This window comes from Rhincodon typus, chromosome 6, assembly GCF_021869965.1.
Source record: "Rhincodon typus isolate 14 chromosome 6, sRhiTyp1.1, whole genome shotgun sequence".
NCBI lineage: Eukaryota > Metazoa > Chordata > Chondrichthyes > Orectolobiformes > Rhincodontidae > Rhincodon > Rhincodon typus.
Window position 1 is genome coordinate 37,828,926 of NC_063337.1, and position 17,717 is coordinate 37,846,642.

Below are 17,717 nucleotides of genomic sequence, written 5' to 3' on the forward strand. Positions count from 1 at the left end.
ACTGTGTTATTAGAGTGATTCATTTTCAATCAGAACTGTCATGTCTGAAAGGATTTTAACTATTCTGGTTGCTGAATATAGTGTTCAGAGTAAAGATTTTTTTTTTATTCATTAAATGGATATGGGCTTCGCTGGCTGAGCAGCATTTGTGGCCTGCCCCTAACTGTCCTGGAGATTGTGGTGGTGAGCTGTCTTATTGAACCACTGCAGTCCACAACACTTTTGAGGAGGGAATTTCAGGATTTTGACCCAGTGACAGTGAATGAATGGTGGTATATTTCCAATTCAAGGTGGTGTGTGGCTTGGAGAGGAACTTGCAGGTGATGAAGTTCCCATGAATCTACAGTCCTTGTCCTTCCAGATGAATAATAGTTGTGGGTTTGGAAGATGCTGACTAAGAAAGCTCGATGAATTTCTGCAATACAAGCTGTTGGTACATGCTACTGCTATTTGCAGTGGGGAATGCCTGTGTTAGTGTATGTGGCGTCAAGCAAGTGGACTGCTTTGTCCTGGATGGTGTCAGGCATCTTGAATGTTGTCGGAGCAGCACTTATCCAGGCAAGTGGAGAATATTGCATCACATTCATGACTTGTGCTTTGTAGCTGGTGAACAGGCTATGGGAGTCAGAAGATGCATTATTTGCTGCAGAATTAGTAGAGTCTGGCCTACTCTTCAGGCCACCGTAATTATATAATTAGTCCGGTTCAATGTCTAGTGTGGCTGCTCGAATGCTAATAATGGGATATTCAGTGATTGTAATACCATTGAATGTCAAGGGATGATATTTAGATTCTGTCTTATTGGAGATGGTCGTTGCCTGACATTTGTGTGGTATGAATGATACCTGTCAGTTACGAGTGGTGCTGAACATGGTGCAATCATCAGAGAACAGTGTTGTCAGTGTTTACTTCAAATTTCCAACTTTTGCATTATTTTGCCTTTATCAGAGAACATCCCTACTTCTGACCTATGATGAAGGGGAAATTATTGATGAAGCAGCTGATGACTGATCACCAACAACTAAAAACATCTTCCCTTGGGCTAGTCATGATTCTGACCAGTGGAGACTTTTCCCTTTCATCTCATTGACTCCAGTTTTGTTAGGGCCCCTTGATGCCATACTCAGTCAAGTGAGGTCTGATGTGAAGGGCAGCCACTCTCACCTTATTGGAATTCAGCTCTTTTGTCCATATTTGAACCAAGACCTTATTTTGGTCAGGAATTGAGAGATCCTGGCAGAACCCAAACTAAGTGTCATTGAGCACGTTGTTGCTAAGGAAGTGCTGCAATTTAGTATTGCTGATGACCCCTTTCATCATTTTACTGATGATCAAGAATATACTGATGGGGCAGTAATTGGCTGGGTTGGATTTGTTATACTTCTTATGTACAGGACTCACCTGGACATTTTCCACATTGTCAAGTAGATGTCAGTGTCATTGCTGTATTGGAACAGCTTTGCTACTGGTTCAGTAGGTTCTGGAGAGTAAGCCTTCAGTACTATGGGCGTAATGTTGTCAGCGCCCGTAACCTTTGCAGTATCCAGTGCGTTCAAATCCAAACTTCTTTTGTAGTTTCTCCTGGAAGTGACATTTGAGTTATGAAACATTTTAATAGAGTGGGTACAAAGACAATGTTGTGGGGGATAACATAATTAGAGACCATCAAATAACATGGTAGCCAAGAATCCAACAAGAAATTCAGAAGAAAGATCTTTACTCAAAAAGTGATGAGAGTGCAGACCTTGTTACTGGAGGTGCTAATAATTGAAACAAAAAGCAGAACGCATAAAACTGAAAACAAAACTGGAAAGGAGGTGGAAATATTAGATATAGTAAACATTCTGTTATCTGATTGTAAGTCTGCGGAACTTGTTCTGAAGCTTAACATTGAAAGTAAATTATTGGGCCAGTTTTGGTTTTTGTCCCTGAACAGAAGTATGCTGCTTGACCATTGACAGCCCAGCTCCATCCACCCTCCCTACAACCTCTCAAAGATAGAATTTGTCTAGTGTCCAAAATTGGTTATGGAACTGGGTCATGAGCTCTGAGGAAACAATCATCCGCTGTGGAATTTCGAACAAGTGTTGTAACAGCTCTACAGGTGCCCTTGCACACTCTTAGTTTTCTGTGTAGGTTCTCACAATTTTAAAGCCTTGAAATTGGCTCATGTGTGAAAACATTTGTGAAGTGCTGGTGCCGAGTAATGTAACTACTTGTTAACAGGCATTTTTGATGAACTGTCACCACCCATTCTCTGAACATGCTAGATAACAAAGATTTCACTGTACATCAAATAGCGCCTGAGAAAAAGCCTGAAATATTGGCTAATTAACATCCTTCTACACCTACATTGGTGACATTTGAATTTTTCTTTCATTGTAAGGTGTTTACTGATTTTAGCTAAAACAAAAGGTTGAACACTTTACTTATTGAGGGAGAAAGCTCATCTTGCCAAAGCAACAATCTCTTTTTTTTAAACAACAGTTTTGCTGATGGAGGTGCTGACTTTCAGATGAGATGTTAAGTCTGCCCTCAGCCAAACGTAACCAGGTCCACGACACTGTTTCGGAGAGTAGAGGAGTTGCCCTGGTGTCTGGTCCAATGTTTGTTCTTCATTCATCGGCACAAAAATAATTGTATGATCTTTATTGTATTGCTGTTTGGAAGTTTGTTGAATGCAAATTGGCTGCCATGTTTCCTACATCAGAACAGTGTCAACACTTGAGAAGGTCTTCATTGGCTAAAGCACTTTGAAGCAACAGTGGTCATAAAAGGTACTATATAAATTCAAGTCTTTGTTTCTGTATTTGTGGATATGTCCATAGCTAGACTTGATGATGTCTTGTCATACATAGAAAGGCAGTAGAGCTGGGGGGTAGGAAAAATCATATAATCGTTGCATAAACTCTAACAATATTATTAACCATGAAAACTGAATTAACGTATCTGCACCTCACTAAAAAACATCATAAATTAACCCTACGTTAATCTTCAAAGAACTGATGTGAACTGCTGGAACTTGTTCTCATAAATGTTCAAAAGCAATATGAATCCACTACTTGCCATAAATTTCTGCACAGATGGGATCATCCAATCTTTTAAGTATAAATTAATACTGCTAAATAAATAAGTTAGTTAGATTATCTGGCAGACCTAAATACTTTTAATCTGCAGTTTTACTTTGGTTGAGCTGGAAAATCAACATAGAAAAGATCTTTATCAGTGGAAGTAAAGTGCATTCAAATGTTTACACAAAGCTCCTATGTCTACTATTGTTATCTACAGGTGATAATAGTAAAAGGAAAAACACCAATAAATCCTCGACTGTGCTTTTCAATAATGATAAATTACTGTAATCCCAAATATATTAAATATTTGACAACTGTTGTGTTCTCTTTATATGTGACAATTTGCTGTTAAATCGGCAGTGGCATTGCTTATTAAACCTTTTATCTTTCAGCCATTTTATATGCTTTTGATTTTGGAAGCTGAAGTAATCAAGTTTAGGCCTTTATATCTCTTCCTACTATGAGTTGTGAAGGTGCAAGAACACTATGGAAGTTAAGAAACAAATTTCAAAATTGGTGCTGTGAATCAATCTTTAATTCCTCGAATGAAGATCAAATGTACAGTACAATGAGGATTTTTCACTCGTTATCTGAGAGAAGATTTCAACAAGTCGACCAAAAAAATAATCAGGATAACTGATACGTCAGTTTTTCAGGAGAATGATAAACAAGGATGGAGCTGTATTATTCTGTTGTTCAGGTTCAGGGAGGGGAGGGAATAAAATAATAGGCCTCAGAAAAGAAACAATCATTGCAGTATGGGTGGTCTATTCCAAGCAGCAGTGGTCATTACTTCCCATGCAGTGTAGTGAGGCAGGGACTGGAAGCTGAATGCTAGAAGACCTGGCCTGGGGCCCAGGTGATAGATGAGTTGAAAACCCTAGTCATTTTTCCACAGCATCACCAGACCTTGTCAAAAATAAATTGTTCTTAAAAAGGGTAAAGTTGGTTCACAAATACTGGGGCTTTGGAGACATTAGTTAATGTGAAGTGCCCTGGGAATATATGTGCTCTGATCTAAACCACAGAACCTGGAGATGTTCTGTACTACATAACTATTTTTTAAAACTTGTCTTATGATGATTGTTATTGGAATTTTTATCACATAGGAATGAGAATTCTCAAAAGTAAAAAGGTTGAAAATCACTGTAGTAAATGATGGCTTTTGAAGCCCGCTCACTGAGCATTTAAAACAGATGCACCTACATGGCCTAAACTTATTGACCAGTTAAAATAATATTTTAATATGAGGTCTGTTGCGGGAGGTTTATTTGTTAGAACAAGTTGCATTTGATAATCACATTCATCTCTATGCATCTGATCGGCTTATTGGTTTTCTTTAATGTCGTGGGCTATTAGTCAGTGTTGAATCTTGGAGGCTATAAAGTGCCTAAGTAGAAAATATGTTGTAGTTCCTGCAGCTTGAATTGAGCTTTGTTGGAACTTTATAGCAGACCCAGGATGGAAATGTTAGAATGGGAGCCAGATGTTTTTCTGAAACGGCAAGCAACAGGAAGGTTGGTGTTATTCTTAGGGACAGAACAGAGCTGTTCTGCAAAATGGTCAACTATCCTGGTTTAACCCTGGTTAGACACCACTTGGAGTGCTGTGAGCAGCCCTGGGCATCACGCCTTAGGAAGGAAATATTAGCCTTGGAGAGAGTACAACATGGCTTTAGCAGAATGATACCCGGACTTCAGGGGTTAAGTTATGAGGAGAGATTACACAAATTTTACCTGTTTTCTCTAGAATTTAGCAATTAAAGAGGTGATCTGATCAAAGCCTTCAAAATATTAACAGGTAAAGACAGGCTAGATAAAAATAAATTACTTCCATTGGTTGGAGATTCTAGAACTAGGGGCCATACTCTGAGAATTAGGGCTAGATCATTCAGAAGGGATGTTAGGAAGCTCTTCTACACACACAAGGTGGTACAAGTTTGGAACTATCTTCCATAAGTGGCACTTGATTTTTAGGTCAGCTGTTAGTTTTAAATCTGAGATAGATTAATTTTGTTAGCTATGATGGGGCAACATCAGAACCCTTTGAGATCCAAGTGGGGTCATTCTGGGGCTAACTCACTTTGGCATGCCCTTCTTTTTGAAGCTGTCATGTACCTTCGTTTCAACAACTGACCGTTTTCTACCTGCACAGTAAAGCTAATGGAAACCTGGTTAGTCTTCCTTACCTGACATCCACCACTGAGATACACCACATTCCTATTGAAAAGTTGCTGATGAAATCACATTAGCATTCCATACCACGGACACTTTCACTGTGTTACAATTGTAAGGTTTATGAGATGTTTTGGGACTGTATATTTTAAGTTTTTATGGTAAATGAATGGTTCATGTGTCCTGTTCTAACATCTGCCTCATGGTAAGCCCAAGTGATTTAATTGTTTGATACCCAAACTGTTTTACTGAGAAGAACGTGCAAGGTATTTGCACTTAACAACAATGGCAGCAAACCCTGAATTTGCATCAGGTAGAGCCTGAGGTCCTAAAGCCCCAGAGCAGTACTAAACATTGTGAGTTGAAAACAGTTTTTGGTAAACTGTCCATTTAATTCTAAGATTAAATAGACCTAGACTCTCAAGATAACTAATTATTATTTTCACCTAAGTAGGAAGCCAATGTATTTCATGTTACCATGGGAAGACGGTAGAGGCAGCCATGTTTGAGATCACTTTATAGGCTTCTCTACAAATCGATGATTGTTCTTTGTGGCTGGCTGAGATGAAGGCTGCTTGGCTTTGTGAGGTACCATAGCCAAATGTGGGAGGGTCTGTAGTTGCTCTACCTGATGCAAATTCAGGGTTTGCTGCCATTGTTGTTAAGTGCAAATACCTTGCACGTTCTTCTCAGTAAAACAGTTTGGGTATCAAACAATTAAATCACTTGGGCTTACCATGAGGCAGATGTTAGAACAGGACACATGACCCATTCATTTACCATAAAAACTTAAAATATACAGTCCCAAAACATCTCATAAACCTTACAATTGTAACACAGTGAAAGTGTCCTTGGTATGGAATGCTAATGTGATTTCATCAGCCTTCTAAACATTGTGAGAGATCTGTCTTGGCATGGCCAAGATGAAGAAGAATCATCATCGTAATCTTTATTGTTGCTTGATGGATTCAAGAGACTCTGAAAATTGAGGAAAGTTGAGACACTTACTTTGATTTTGTTCAGTGAAATAGCGCTATGGAAATCTGTTGGAAGCTGGGATCAACTGTAGACTGTTCTCTGAGAGGATTATAATTCCATTGAGAGTGGCAAATAGTGTCAGTTTAGTCAAGTGCATTTTTTTTCAGTCATTTGCTGGAGTAAAAGTTTTAAAAAGTGAAATTGTCATTTATTAGCTGAAAGTTTAAATTACTTTTTAAAAATTATAGGTTTCTATGAAAGTCGTAATGAGTGGCAAATGGACTCATCACACATGTAAAGTATTTGGTTTGAGTACCAGCATCAGGAAGAAATGGTAAAGATATACCATATAACACGAATTAGCATTCATAGTGTGGTGTCGGAACTTTATTGTTAGCTTCACATATCTAAGCTGCACAGTCACCAGTAATTTGTTACTTGTTGTTGAAATGAACATATGCATTGCAAAACCTGCAGTTGTCATGTCGAGTATGACAGTGTGGAATAATAGCAATTTGACTGAAAATGTCCAGTTGCAGGTCTACCAAGCCTCCTTTACAGTTATGACACCTGGACAGCAGCAGAACAGGCTAAACAATTTCCATTTTTGCTGCTTCAGATGTTTCCTTGGTGTTTCTTTCAAGCTCACCAATTTCAAGACCTTGAGCGTGTAAATTCCATCAGCATACACTAGCAAATGATCCCTGCATTGGCTCAACCATACATATCGAATGGACCCACAGCCTGTTTGATTTATGAATAGGTCATTGGGACATTGCCTGCTGGGTGTCCATGCATCTGCTATTATGACAGAGTGAGATATAAAGGTGGTGATGCAGACGTTAGGGAGGTGGTTGCTGGTGACTGTGATGACTGGAAGCTAAATATTTGAACGGGTGTTGGAAGACGTGAGGAGAAATGGAAAGCACAACTGGTCAATAAACGAACACAGACTGTGTGGTTTAATTTGAACGTGTGCTTCTTACATTGACAATTCTGATGAGTCAGTAGTTGTCTTTCACTTGCTGCTCAGTAATGATGCCTAACACAAACATGAAATTTTCAGGTGTTTGATAGATAGCTGCATCTATCAGGCAGCTCTCTGTTTAGGTGGGCTATTTTAACTTACTTTCACATAGAATTGATCACCAATGTACAAACCATTGCTTTCTCGAGATGGAAGGTTGTCAAGGAGTACTTAATTACTGCTAAATGCTCTTAATGCAAAACTAATTTATATTTGTGATACATCAAACTTCTCCCATATGATCAAAAAATCTAGAACAATGTTTATTATCTTCCACCCAAATCCAATGATTATCAGATAGCAAAATAAATGATAATTTAAACTAAATGCATACTGTAGTATAAAATACTTTTACCAGCTTGGTTTGCTTTATGTGAAAATACATTATAGCAGCTTTCCTGAAGGTCAGAATTGAATGACATTGCTTTTTCTGCTGACCACAAATTCCAGACCAGTATTGCTCATCAATTATGTAGCAGTACTTACTTTTTTAATGCTAAACACTTAATACTCAGATGATTTCTTCAGTGATAAGGAAACTTGGATGTCAACCTTTTCTTTATTTGACTAAATATAATTAAGTATCTTTTGGACATTGAATTGTTTGGTTTAAAGTCTTGGCAGTGGTTGAAATCACATCCCTATGTAGATGATCTAGAATTAACATATATGAATGAATGATTTTATTGTCATGTGAATTTTACAGTATGAACACAATAAAATACAGTGAAAAGCTTCCATTTGTTGCCATTATTTGGTGCCATTTTGAATAATTTAAGAATAAGGAAAAATGATAGATACAGCTTAAAGGGAATCCATTAGTCCTGAGCCAGCTTATCACCATCAATGACGCCTGTGCTGCCATTACTGTGCAGAAGGAAGCCAGTCAGCCTACCATGTCTGCCCCAGCTCTCCAACTGAGCATTATGATTTAGTGCCATCCTGTTGTTCAATTATTAGTTCCTGCCTTCAACTGTTTCATTAGCTTGGATTTCAAGCTGATTGTTACTTCATGCAGATAACCATTTATAATTGTCAAATGTTAGATTTTAGAAACGGACAATAAGGTCCACTTTAACTCATTTTTTAAAATTGGTCATGGATTGTAGACATCATTAGCAACATTAGCATTTATTATCCATAGTGCACTGGAGAACATGGTGCTTAGCTACCTGCTTGAACTGCTGCAGTCCTTAAGGTGTAAGACGTGTTCAAAGTGCTGTTAAGGGAAGGGAGTTCCAGGATTTTGACCCACTGGCAGTGAAGGAACAGTGATATAGTCCAATCCGGATGATGTATGGTTTGGAGGTGAATTTGCAAGTGGTGGTGTTGCCATGCATCTGCTGTTTGATTCTTACCAATAGAAACATCACAAAACTAACTTCAGTGAAAATTCGAGTCAGACAACACATTAATCCATTGCACCAACTCTCTTCATTTTCCCCTCTGCAACACTGTGCCTCGTCTCCAGTAAATTGTACACCAGCATAGAGGTATCTACAGAATTGGCCAGATCTGGTTCAACTTATGCTGCCTTCAAACCAAAACCATAGACACTCCAACCTAAGCCAAAGGGATTCAGTACGCAGAGGTCAATTGCATGTGTATTCATTCAGAAACTGATTCCAGGTCTATTCATTCTTGGAAACTCATGATAAAATGGATCTTTCATAAAGGACCAGGAAAACCAAATTTTTTGACACTGTACAGGGTTGCTGTCTGCACATTAATGGTGTTTTTTTCTTGTCCTCTTCCTTTCTGCAAAATATTGGTTTCTGTACTGAAAAAGAGAAATTCCAATTTAGACCATTTTTCTCAAATGATTTAGAAATCAGTGACAATTGACGCTGCATTGACTGACATTGGAGTTGATATGGCAGAATCCTTCTGTGTGGGAAGGGGTAAAACTATTGCCAGACAGAGAACATGTAATTGTGGTTATTTCCTTTGTCATTCAACATGCATATCTATGAAGGGACAGCTTAGATAAATTGTTTAATTATAATTTCATATTTTTAAGGTTAGGCTGAGGAAGTTTAGATGGAGTGACAGACCAAATTTCCCATCTGATCTCAGTTCTGACATTAGGTGTCAAAAGAAAAAAGAGAAATCTGATATATTTCATTCTTGGCTCCAAATTTTTCCAAAAACTTATTTAACCAAGGTGTTATGCTTCCAAAGATTAGCGCATTTTTAATTTCTTTTCATGGGATATGAGTGTGGTATGAGAAGGTGCTCTATGAATTGGTGTCCTTTTTTTCCAGACTGTTTCACGCATCCGAGACTTTAGAGAATGAAAGGTGAAAATCTTCAACACAGCCTCCCATTTAGCAACATCTTAAGTTCTCACTCCCAAGCAATCACTGTTATTTAGTGGTATTTTTTACAACTCGGGCTATTTCCCTTAAAAATCACGTTAGGGTAGGTGGTGGCGTAATGGTAATGTCACTGGCCTAGCGGTTCAGGACCCCAGGCAGTGTTCTTGGGGAGTAGATTTGAATCCCACCATGGCAGATGATGAAATTTGAATTGAATAAAAAAATTCTGGACTAAAAAGCTGGCCTGACGTTGACTGTTGTCAAAGCCCATCTGGTTCTCTAATATCCTACAAGAAGTAAATCTGCTGTCCTTATCTGTTCTAGCTTACGTGTGATTGCACAGCAACAGCAATATGGGCATTTAGAGTTAGGGCAATAAATGCTGACCTTGCGTGACACCCACATCTGTGAAAGAATTTTTAAAAAAGCCATTTGGGGCACTACAGCAGGATCATCACATCAGCTTAAAAGTGAATTAATATATGTGATGGCTGTGTCTGCTGCAGTGAAATATGTTGTTCCTACCTTGGGGACATGTACTAGCACCAGGAAAACTGTCAACAGTTAGAAAGAATTACAATTGAGATTTATAGGATTATTGTAGTTTGGAACTGTGGTTTTAATTTGAGGGGGATCGACCTGTTTTGCAGTCTGCTTGATAGTATGCCTGGGTGGTTTGATTGTTTGAGAGCAAATGATTGCTTAGATTATGTTTAAAAAGTTGCACAGTATTTACGCTTGAAGACAAAAACAGTAGTCTCTAAATTAACCATGATTAGACTTTGAGTTTCCCAAAGTCCCCAAAGATGATGTTGGTATCGAGTTGTAAGCAATTGTGCTGTAAGTTGTTCAGTTACTTATAACATTAAAGGGTGTTGGGCTCAAAGATGACTACTTAGCATTTCTACCTGGGCACCAAGGTAATGTCATAGAGTCAAACAACATAGAAACAGACCCTTTGGTCCAACTCATCCATACAGACCAAGTTTCCTGTACTAAACTTGTCCCACTTGCCTGCATTTGATCCATATCCCTCTAAACCTTTCCTATTCACATACCTGTCCAAATGTTGTTTAAATGTTGTAACTGTACCTGCATCTACCACTTCCTCCGGCAGTTCATTCTACATAATAGCAACCTTCTGTGTGAATTCTTGAAGTTGCAATGGGGAAAAGGACAGGGCAAGCAGTTTTCAAGATCATGTTATAGGTTTCTCTTCAAATCGATGTATATCACAGACAGAGGTTCTCTGTGATTAACAGAGAGAAAAAGGCAGCTTGGCTTTGCAAGCCACCACAACCAGATGTGGGAAATGAGCGTCTTTAATTGAAGATTCACTTCCTGCAGTCTTCTGCAGATTGTGGGAAATTTGTTCTAGCAAAGCTGGTGGAAGAAGAATCATCAAAACAACGTTTACTGCTGTTGCTGAATCTAAGAAACTCCAAAACTGACCAAAGCACCTGGAGATAGAAACAATGATAGGGGGACCCATTGGAAGCAGGAAGTAACCGTAGAGTGTTTGGTTGAAATGACTCTGATTCTGTGGATTAGTGTGATAAGTAATAAGTTCACAAGTGGAATTTCACTTTCTGTGTTTTGAAGTATAGCTTGCCTACAAAAAGAAAATAGTGTTTGGTGATTTTTTTTCGTTCTGTTACAAAGTTTAGAACGTAATCTTGTTCATTCTTTCAGCTATCAGCGAGAAGTTTGGATCACATTGTTTAAAAGTTATAGATGTCTACAGCAATCATAACAGTTAAAACTGGTATTCAAATTGCTAGCATTTTTAAAAATTGGCTGTTCAATCTGTTGTATACTGTGTCAAGATCTCCATGTCATAAACAAGTGGCAAAATATCAACATAAAACAATGTTAGGCTGCAGAATGGTAGTTACAGAATGAATCACAATCAGCAGACAGTTAGATTGAATGCTGTATAAATTGCACTTTACCTGGCAGTAGTGTATTCTCTCTGGTTGGTTAATTCTTTGCTTGTGGGGTCTCACTTTCTCAAAATGTTTGAATTCTGCAAGTTTTTAAAAGTGCCTGGAAAACCCAATGAGCTGTGTAAATATTTTTGTAAAATGCAGCATTTTCACTGGAGTTACACTCAATACCAACCTTAAGCCAAATAGTTTTCTGGATGGGATCCTGTAAATTTTGGTTTTAGTGCGTTCTGGAGTCAGACTGGAATCTGTCCCTGAAGCTATGCTGCCCCAATTTCATTGGGGGACAGTCAAAGTTGTTTTACGTCAAAATAAAACTGGTTCTGTAACTGCACCAAGACTTTCAATGTCTTTTGATTAATTTATTTTATGGATGCATGGAGTATTCACATAGGAAAGAAGGCGGGGAAATGTTTCTTGGCTTAATTCACTAAACATTTTTTGGAGATTAAACAATCTCTTAAACTGCAGATTTGAATGTTTTGTTGAACTTGTATATATAAATTCAGGGCTTACTGATTACAATTCGTCTAATGTTTTGCTGTGGGAAATTTATTTTGTTCAAATTTCAGCCACAAGTGTAAAAAGCTGACTCTATCCACTAGCCAACTTGCCTGTCTTCATGAAGCACGTCAAATAAAGATCTATAACTCCTGTGCCTGATGGTGACTGTAGAAATCTTAAAAGCATTTTTTGCTCTGCAGCAGGTAAATGTCAAACAGAATGCAAATTGCATTGTCTGCATTTCACCATTATTCTGTTGCTATGTGCTAAGGATGCATAAAAGCTATAGTTTTTAACTCAGCACTCTAAAATAACTGATAAACAGTTCATTAGTTATCACTTGATAATTTAACAAATCATTTATTCTTAGCATGACCCAAATACATTTATTATTGTTTCCTTGCTTTTCTATCTGTTGTCTCCATTGACAAAAAGACTGAAGGTGATCACATGATAAGCTATATATAGGCCATGGAATGGAGGCGATCATATGGTTGAGACTGACAAGTCTCAAAGGAATTTGTGTCCCAAATTTTCCTTTATCATTAATGGACTTAGCTTACAAATGGAGCTTTGCTTAATTCAATCAATAAGTGACAATTAACTCTAAAAGTAACTGAAATACTTTCCCCTAAAAGATCAAATCATACCCTTTTATATCAGAAAATTTCTCTGATTTTTAAATGGCTGTGTGAATAAGAGGTCATCATAAAAAAAAATTGAAGGACATTATTACACGGATCTCCTGACACCTTGTGGTCATAGAATATTACAGCATTCTGGAAGTACTGCATTGGAGCGCTCATCAAATTTGTTTCTTTAATTCAAGATTAAGTTTAAAGCTTTGAGTATTGAGTACACCCCCAGTGTCAGTATAATTGAGCTGTGTATGCCATTGCTATTGCAGTTTCCATGGAGATTGTCGAATGAGATCATTGTGACCTGGTATGAAGTGTGTCAGTAAGAAGTCTCCCAAGGAACAATGCCAAGTCGCCACTATGTTCAGTCTGTACTGTAAATGTAAAGCAGAGAATTGCAACAAATTGGTGTTTTCTTAAGCAATAAATTATGTCACAACTGTTTAAGTATTAAATATTTAATAACCTCTGGTGTGTATTTCTGATTTGCACGGACAGTGTTTTATATCATCTGAAATGGAGGCATGAATGGCATGCATTCTCAGGAGACTGTTAAGTTGAATATGGCCTTTAGTAAAATATACACAACGCATTGTATATTCATCATTTGCTTTAAAATTGGTCCCAATTTGTGAACATTAATATTGCTTTTGCCAGTTTTGTCAAACAGCTAAAACTGCTTTCTTGAATATGAATGGGGTAGCAATAGTTTGGTCAATGAGTGTGTTTTCCAATTCCCCTAAGGTGAAACGCCAGCTACAGCCGAAGGTCTGAGGGCACGCTGATTCTCGGCTTTTGCCAAAGACTTTCCAAACTGGTCACTTATTGTTAATTCCGTCCATAATATCAAGATAGACTGCAGTGATTCAACAAGACAGGTCACCACTACCTTTGAAGCATAGCTAGGGATGGACAATAAATGTTGGCCCAGCCAATGAAGTCCACATCCCCTGCCTGAATAAAAACAAAATGATATGGCTTCTAGACTATCCAAACATTTCTAACAAGGCCACTGCTCTTTGCACAGTATTAATCAATAGGAGTATGGTTGAGAAAGGTGACTTGACAAAATGGATTGGACTCATCTATATTGCAATCTCATTATTTTGAATCTGTTTTTCTAATCATCCTGTTCCAAGTGTTATTACATACCTCTGGAGCAGATGGGTCTTGAAACCAGGCCTCTCCTTCCAGGGGTGAGGACAGTACCAATGTGCCACAAGAGGCCCCCTGAAGATTTGATGGGACAAGCTACTGGCAAAAGTGGCAGCAGCCATGAACAGTTTTAACTACAAAAGTCAAATACTGCAAAGGACTCTTGTGGTCAGTTGTAGTATTCCAACCTCTTCTCCAGGAGGGCCTGTGTTCATGTCCCACCTGCTCCAGAGGTGTGTTGTAACATTTCTGAAATGGTTGATTCAAAATTTACAAAATACTACAGATGCTGGAAATCTGAAGTAAAAATAGGAAATTTTGGAAATACATAGAAGTCAGGCAGCATGCGTGGAGAGAGAAAAACCAAGTTACTGTTTCTAGTTGATTGCATTACATCACAACTCATTGATGATTAGCTGGTCATATTCTTTTCAAAATTAGTTTGTCTTCTCCAAATTCCACTTGGCAAATAACCAATTCGAGCAGGTTACTCAATGTAAATTTCTATTAGTTGGCAGCACCATGTCCTACAATGTAGTAGGATGTGACATGCTAGATTAGCTTTATTTTCTTTCCTTCTCTGCCGTTGCTCTGCCTCTTCATGTGACTCAAGCCATGATGCAGCTTGATGAACAAGGAGTTGCCATTCCAAACAATTTTTAGTACATTTCTCATAGTCATTGAGGTCAATTCCATTGTACTTCAAGGTGAACATTAGGGTCTGTTTACAACTGATAACACAGATTTTATGGTGCAGGAAGAGGTCATTTGACCCATCATGCCTGTAGTGGCTCTTCAAACAAGCATCATTATCTAGTCCCAATTTCGTTTTTCCCCATACGTTTGCACAATATTTTCATCCATATGATCATCCATCACCTCTAGAATGCCTCAATTTAATCTGCCTCAATAACATTTACGTGTTTTTCAGCAAACATTTTTTCCTTTTTTTTCCCACATGCATACACTTTAAACTTTGCTTCCAATAAATTATGTGAAAGAGCACACGGAATGTTGTATTTTTCCTGAACTTGAAACAAGAGTATTACAGGAACAATTGATATGCTGCTTTTGTTTCTAAAAAAAAATCCATAAAAAGCGCAAATTCTGTTAATGCCTTTTACTCAATAATTACACTGAGCAGCAATGTTGAACAAAGTCTCTGCTTCGTAACACCAGTGCCTTCTGCTGAAACAGGTGAACAGTGGGTTTTTCTTTTCTGTGAAGCTATTTAGTAAAGTAGTTAACAAAAGCAACTTTTGTAGCACAACTTAATAAAATATTCAAGACACCACATAGGAGTGACATAAGCAAAATTTGACAGTAAACTACATTATCATAGAATCTCTACAGTGTGGAAACAGGCCCTTTGGCCCAACAAGTCCACACCAAACCTCAGAGCATCCCACCCAGATCCGTCCCCTTGTAACCCACCTAATCTACACCTGAACACTACAGGCAATGTAACATGGCCAATCCGCCTAACCTGAACATCTTTGGACTGTGGAGGAAACCCACGCAGACACGGGGAAAATGTGCAAACTCCACACAGACAGTTCCCCGAGACTGGAATCGAACCCAGGTCCCTGGTGCTGTGAGGTAGCAGTGCTAACCACTGAGCCACCGTGCCAGAACATTAGCTGGGTCCCTCGATTAACAGACTAGTGATAGTACCACTAGACCATTATCTCTTGTCTTGGAAACAGTTGAGCCAGCAAAGTGAGGTGCAGAAGGAGGGTTTCACTCTCCTCCATCACAGCTAAACAAAGGCTGACCCGACCAGCAAGCTTGTATTCTGCCGAAACCCAGGATTCAACCAGGGACCTTTAGATCTTCAGTCTAACGCTCTCCCAACTGAGCTATTTCGGCTGGTGAAATTAGTACAGACGGCCAAATGCTTGAAATTCTGTCCAAGATGAAGCATATACCAAGCAGGTTTTATAGCTGAGAATTGTCTTTGGACATTCACACCCAAAATGAATTTACCTCCTGATCAAGAATTATACTTGATACTATCTCACTCTAATTACAATACCTTTCTTAAGAATCTTAAACTAAAATTTTCAACTAAATCACAAAGACACCCCTCAGTTAGTCAGCATGGGATGACCATAGATCTTTGATCCGTTTGGTTTACTTAGACACAGGGCACTGTAAACCCAACACGTCACTTTGACAGTGCCATATCATAATGCACCTCACTTTATCAATAAAAATGGCTTCCATTTAGTAAGTTTACAATTGAACCATGATGATCGGTACCACATCTTAGAGGTCTGTGCCAAATATCCTGGAAGCTGCCGTGATGCCAATATCCTTGATAACTTGCAGGTTCCTGCTTTGATTCAAGGGCTGTGCCTTACAAGGATAGGTTCTCAGAGACCAGTACTACTTCTGCAGCTATGGCTGATATCTCCATGTGGAAACTCCCAACTAAGACCCAGTGTGGAAGCATTGCAGCCCCTTCTTCCACCACGATCATTGTGGAACAGACAGTAGGCCTCCTGATGATAAGGTTCCGATGCTTGGAACAATCTTAGGGTCCTTACAATACAGTCTAGTCAAGAGTCTGCCACATAATCCTCATGTGCTGTGTGCTCTGCATTCCTGGATGAAGCAAAGAGGGTCAGTGATGGACGTTGAAGGGCTGGGAGTACAGCAGCAGTCTGAAGAGGAAGATGGTAACATTAAGCAGGAGAAGCATCACCTTCAGCATGATGGAGTTATATGCAACAAGACCAGTGGATTTAATTGACTATTTCGAGTAGAGGAATTGAATGATTCATTGACTAAATTTTTTGTTGTTCAAAAAGCAAATGGCCCCTGTTTAGTTCCAGAAGCAAATTCAGCTCTTTTGTTTTTGTTTTCTTCATTCACTTTTCCTTTTGTTCAATGAAAGTTAACATTTCAACTGTTTGAACGATGTATGGTGCTCCTAAATTGATAAAATATTATTCTACATGTTAGGGAAGCACTCCCTTACACAGGGTTCTAGTAATGGTGCTAAAGAGAGTTGATTATTTTGTAAGTGAAGCTACACAGGCTGCCCGTCCTTAACACCAATCCATGTTAGACCCCTGCCTAAGGGAGTACTTCCTTAGTATAAGACTTGAGAAAAGACTGAAGGGTACCTTAAAAGGGGCCTTTTAAAATTATGAAACATTTGATAGAGTGGATACAATGTTTCTTGTAGGGAAGATTATAACTGTTGGCCATCAATAAGCTAGCCACCAAAATATCCAGTAACAAAATAAAGAAAACTCTTCACTCAAGTGCAAGGAGGCCTAGCCTGTCAATCTATTCCTGATATGTTTATCTCGCATTTCAAATACTGTTCCAGTATGTTTTCTGCACTCTGTCTTGTACCTCTACATTGTGGTGACCAGAACTGCATCCAGCTCTCTTAAGACCATATCGTTCCCTTTTGAAAGCCTTGATTAAACATACCTCCACTACACTCTCAAATAATGCATTCCAGATTTGCTGCATGAATGTTTTCTGTCCTGTTAATTTTGCTTCTCTGTTAATTACTTAAATCTATGCACTTGTATTCTCAATTCTTTCACGAGTGGTGACGTTTTCCGTATTTACTCTGTCCAGATCTCTCAAGATTTTGAATGCTTCAATCAAATCTCCTCTCGGCCTTCTCTATTCCAAGGGGAATAGTTTCAGTTTCTGTAATCTATCATCATAACTGAAATTCCTCACCCCTGGAATGATGCTGAATGTGCAGGCTAAAGAGGGAAGGCACAAGGTTAGCATTAGGTGAGGTTTTTTTTTGAAGAGCTGACAAAAACACCGTTGGCTGAATGGTGACACAGTATGGAGCTGGAAGAACACAGCAGGTCAGGCAGCATCAGAGGAGCAGGAAAGTTGGCGTTTCAAGTCGGGACCCGAAACGTCAAC

At 38.7% G+C, this 17,717-nt stretch overlaps 2 protein-coding genes and 1 non-coding gene across 5 annotated transcripts in view; 1 reads left to right on the forward strand and 2 right to left on the reverse strand.

Annotated features, from left to right (window-relative positions):
* LOC109920797 (fibroblast growth factor 9) overlaps window positions 1–17,717 on the reverse strand; it is a 310,515-nt gene that overhangs the window by 221,151 nt on the left and 71,647 nt on the right. The gene's annotated exons all lie outside the window — the stretch shown is intronic.
* The window catches only part of micu2 (mitochondrial calcium uptake 2), a 413,733-nt gene that overhangs the window by 109,559 nt on the left and 286,457 nt on the right, over window positions 1–17,717 (forward strand). The window lies entirely within an intron of this gene.
* Window positions 15,608–15,680, reverse strand: trnaf-gaa. The gene has a single exon. It is a non-coding gene; the product is annotated as a tRNA-Phe (tRNA).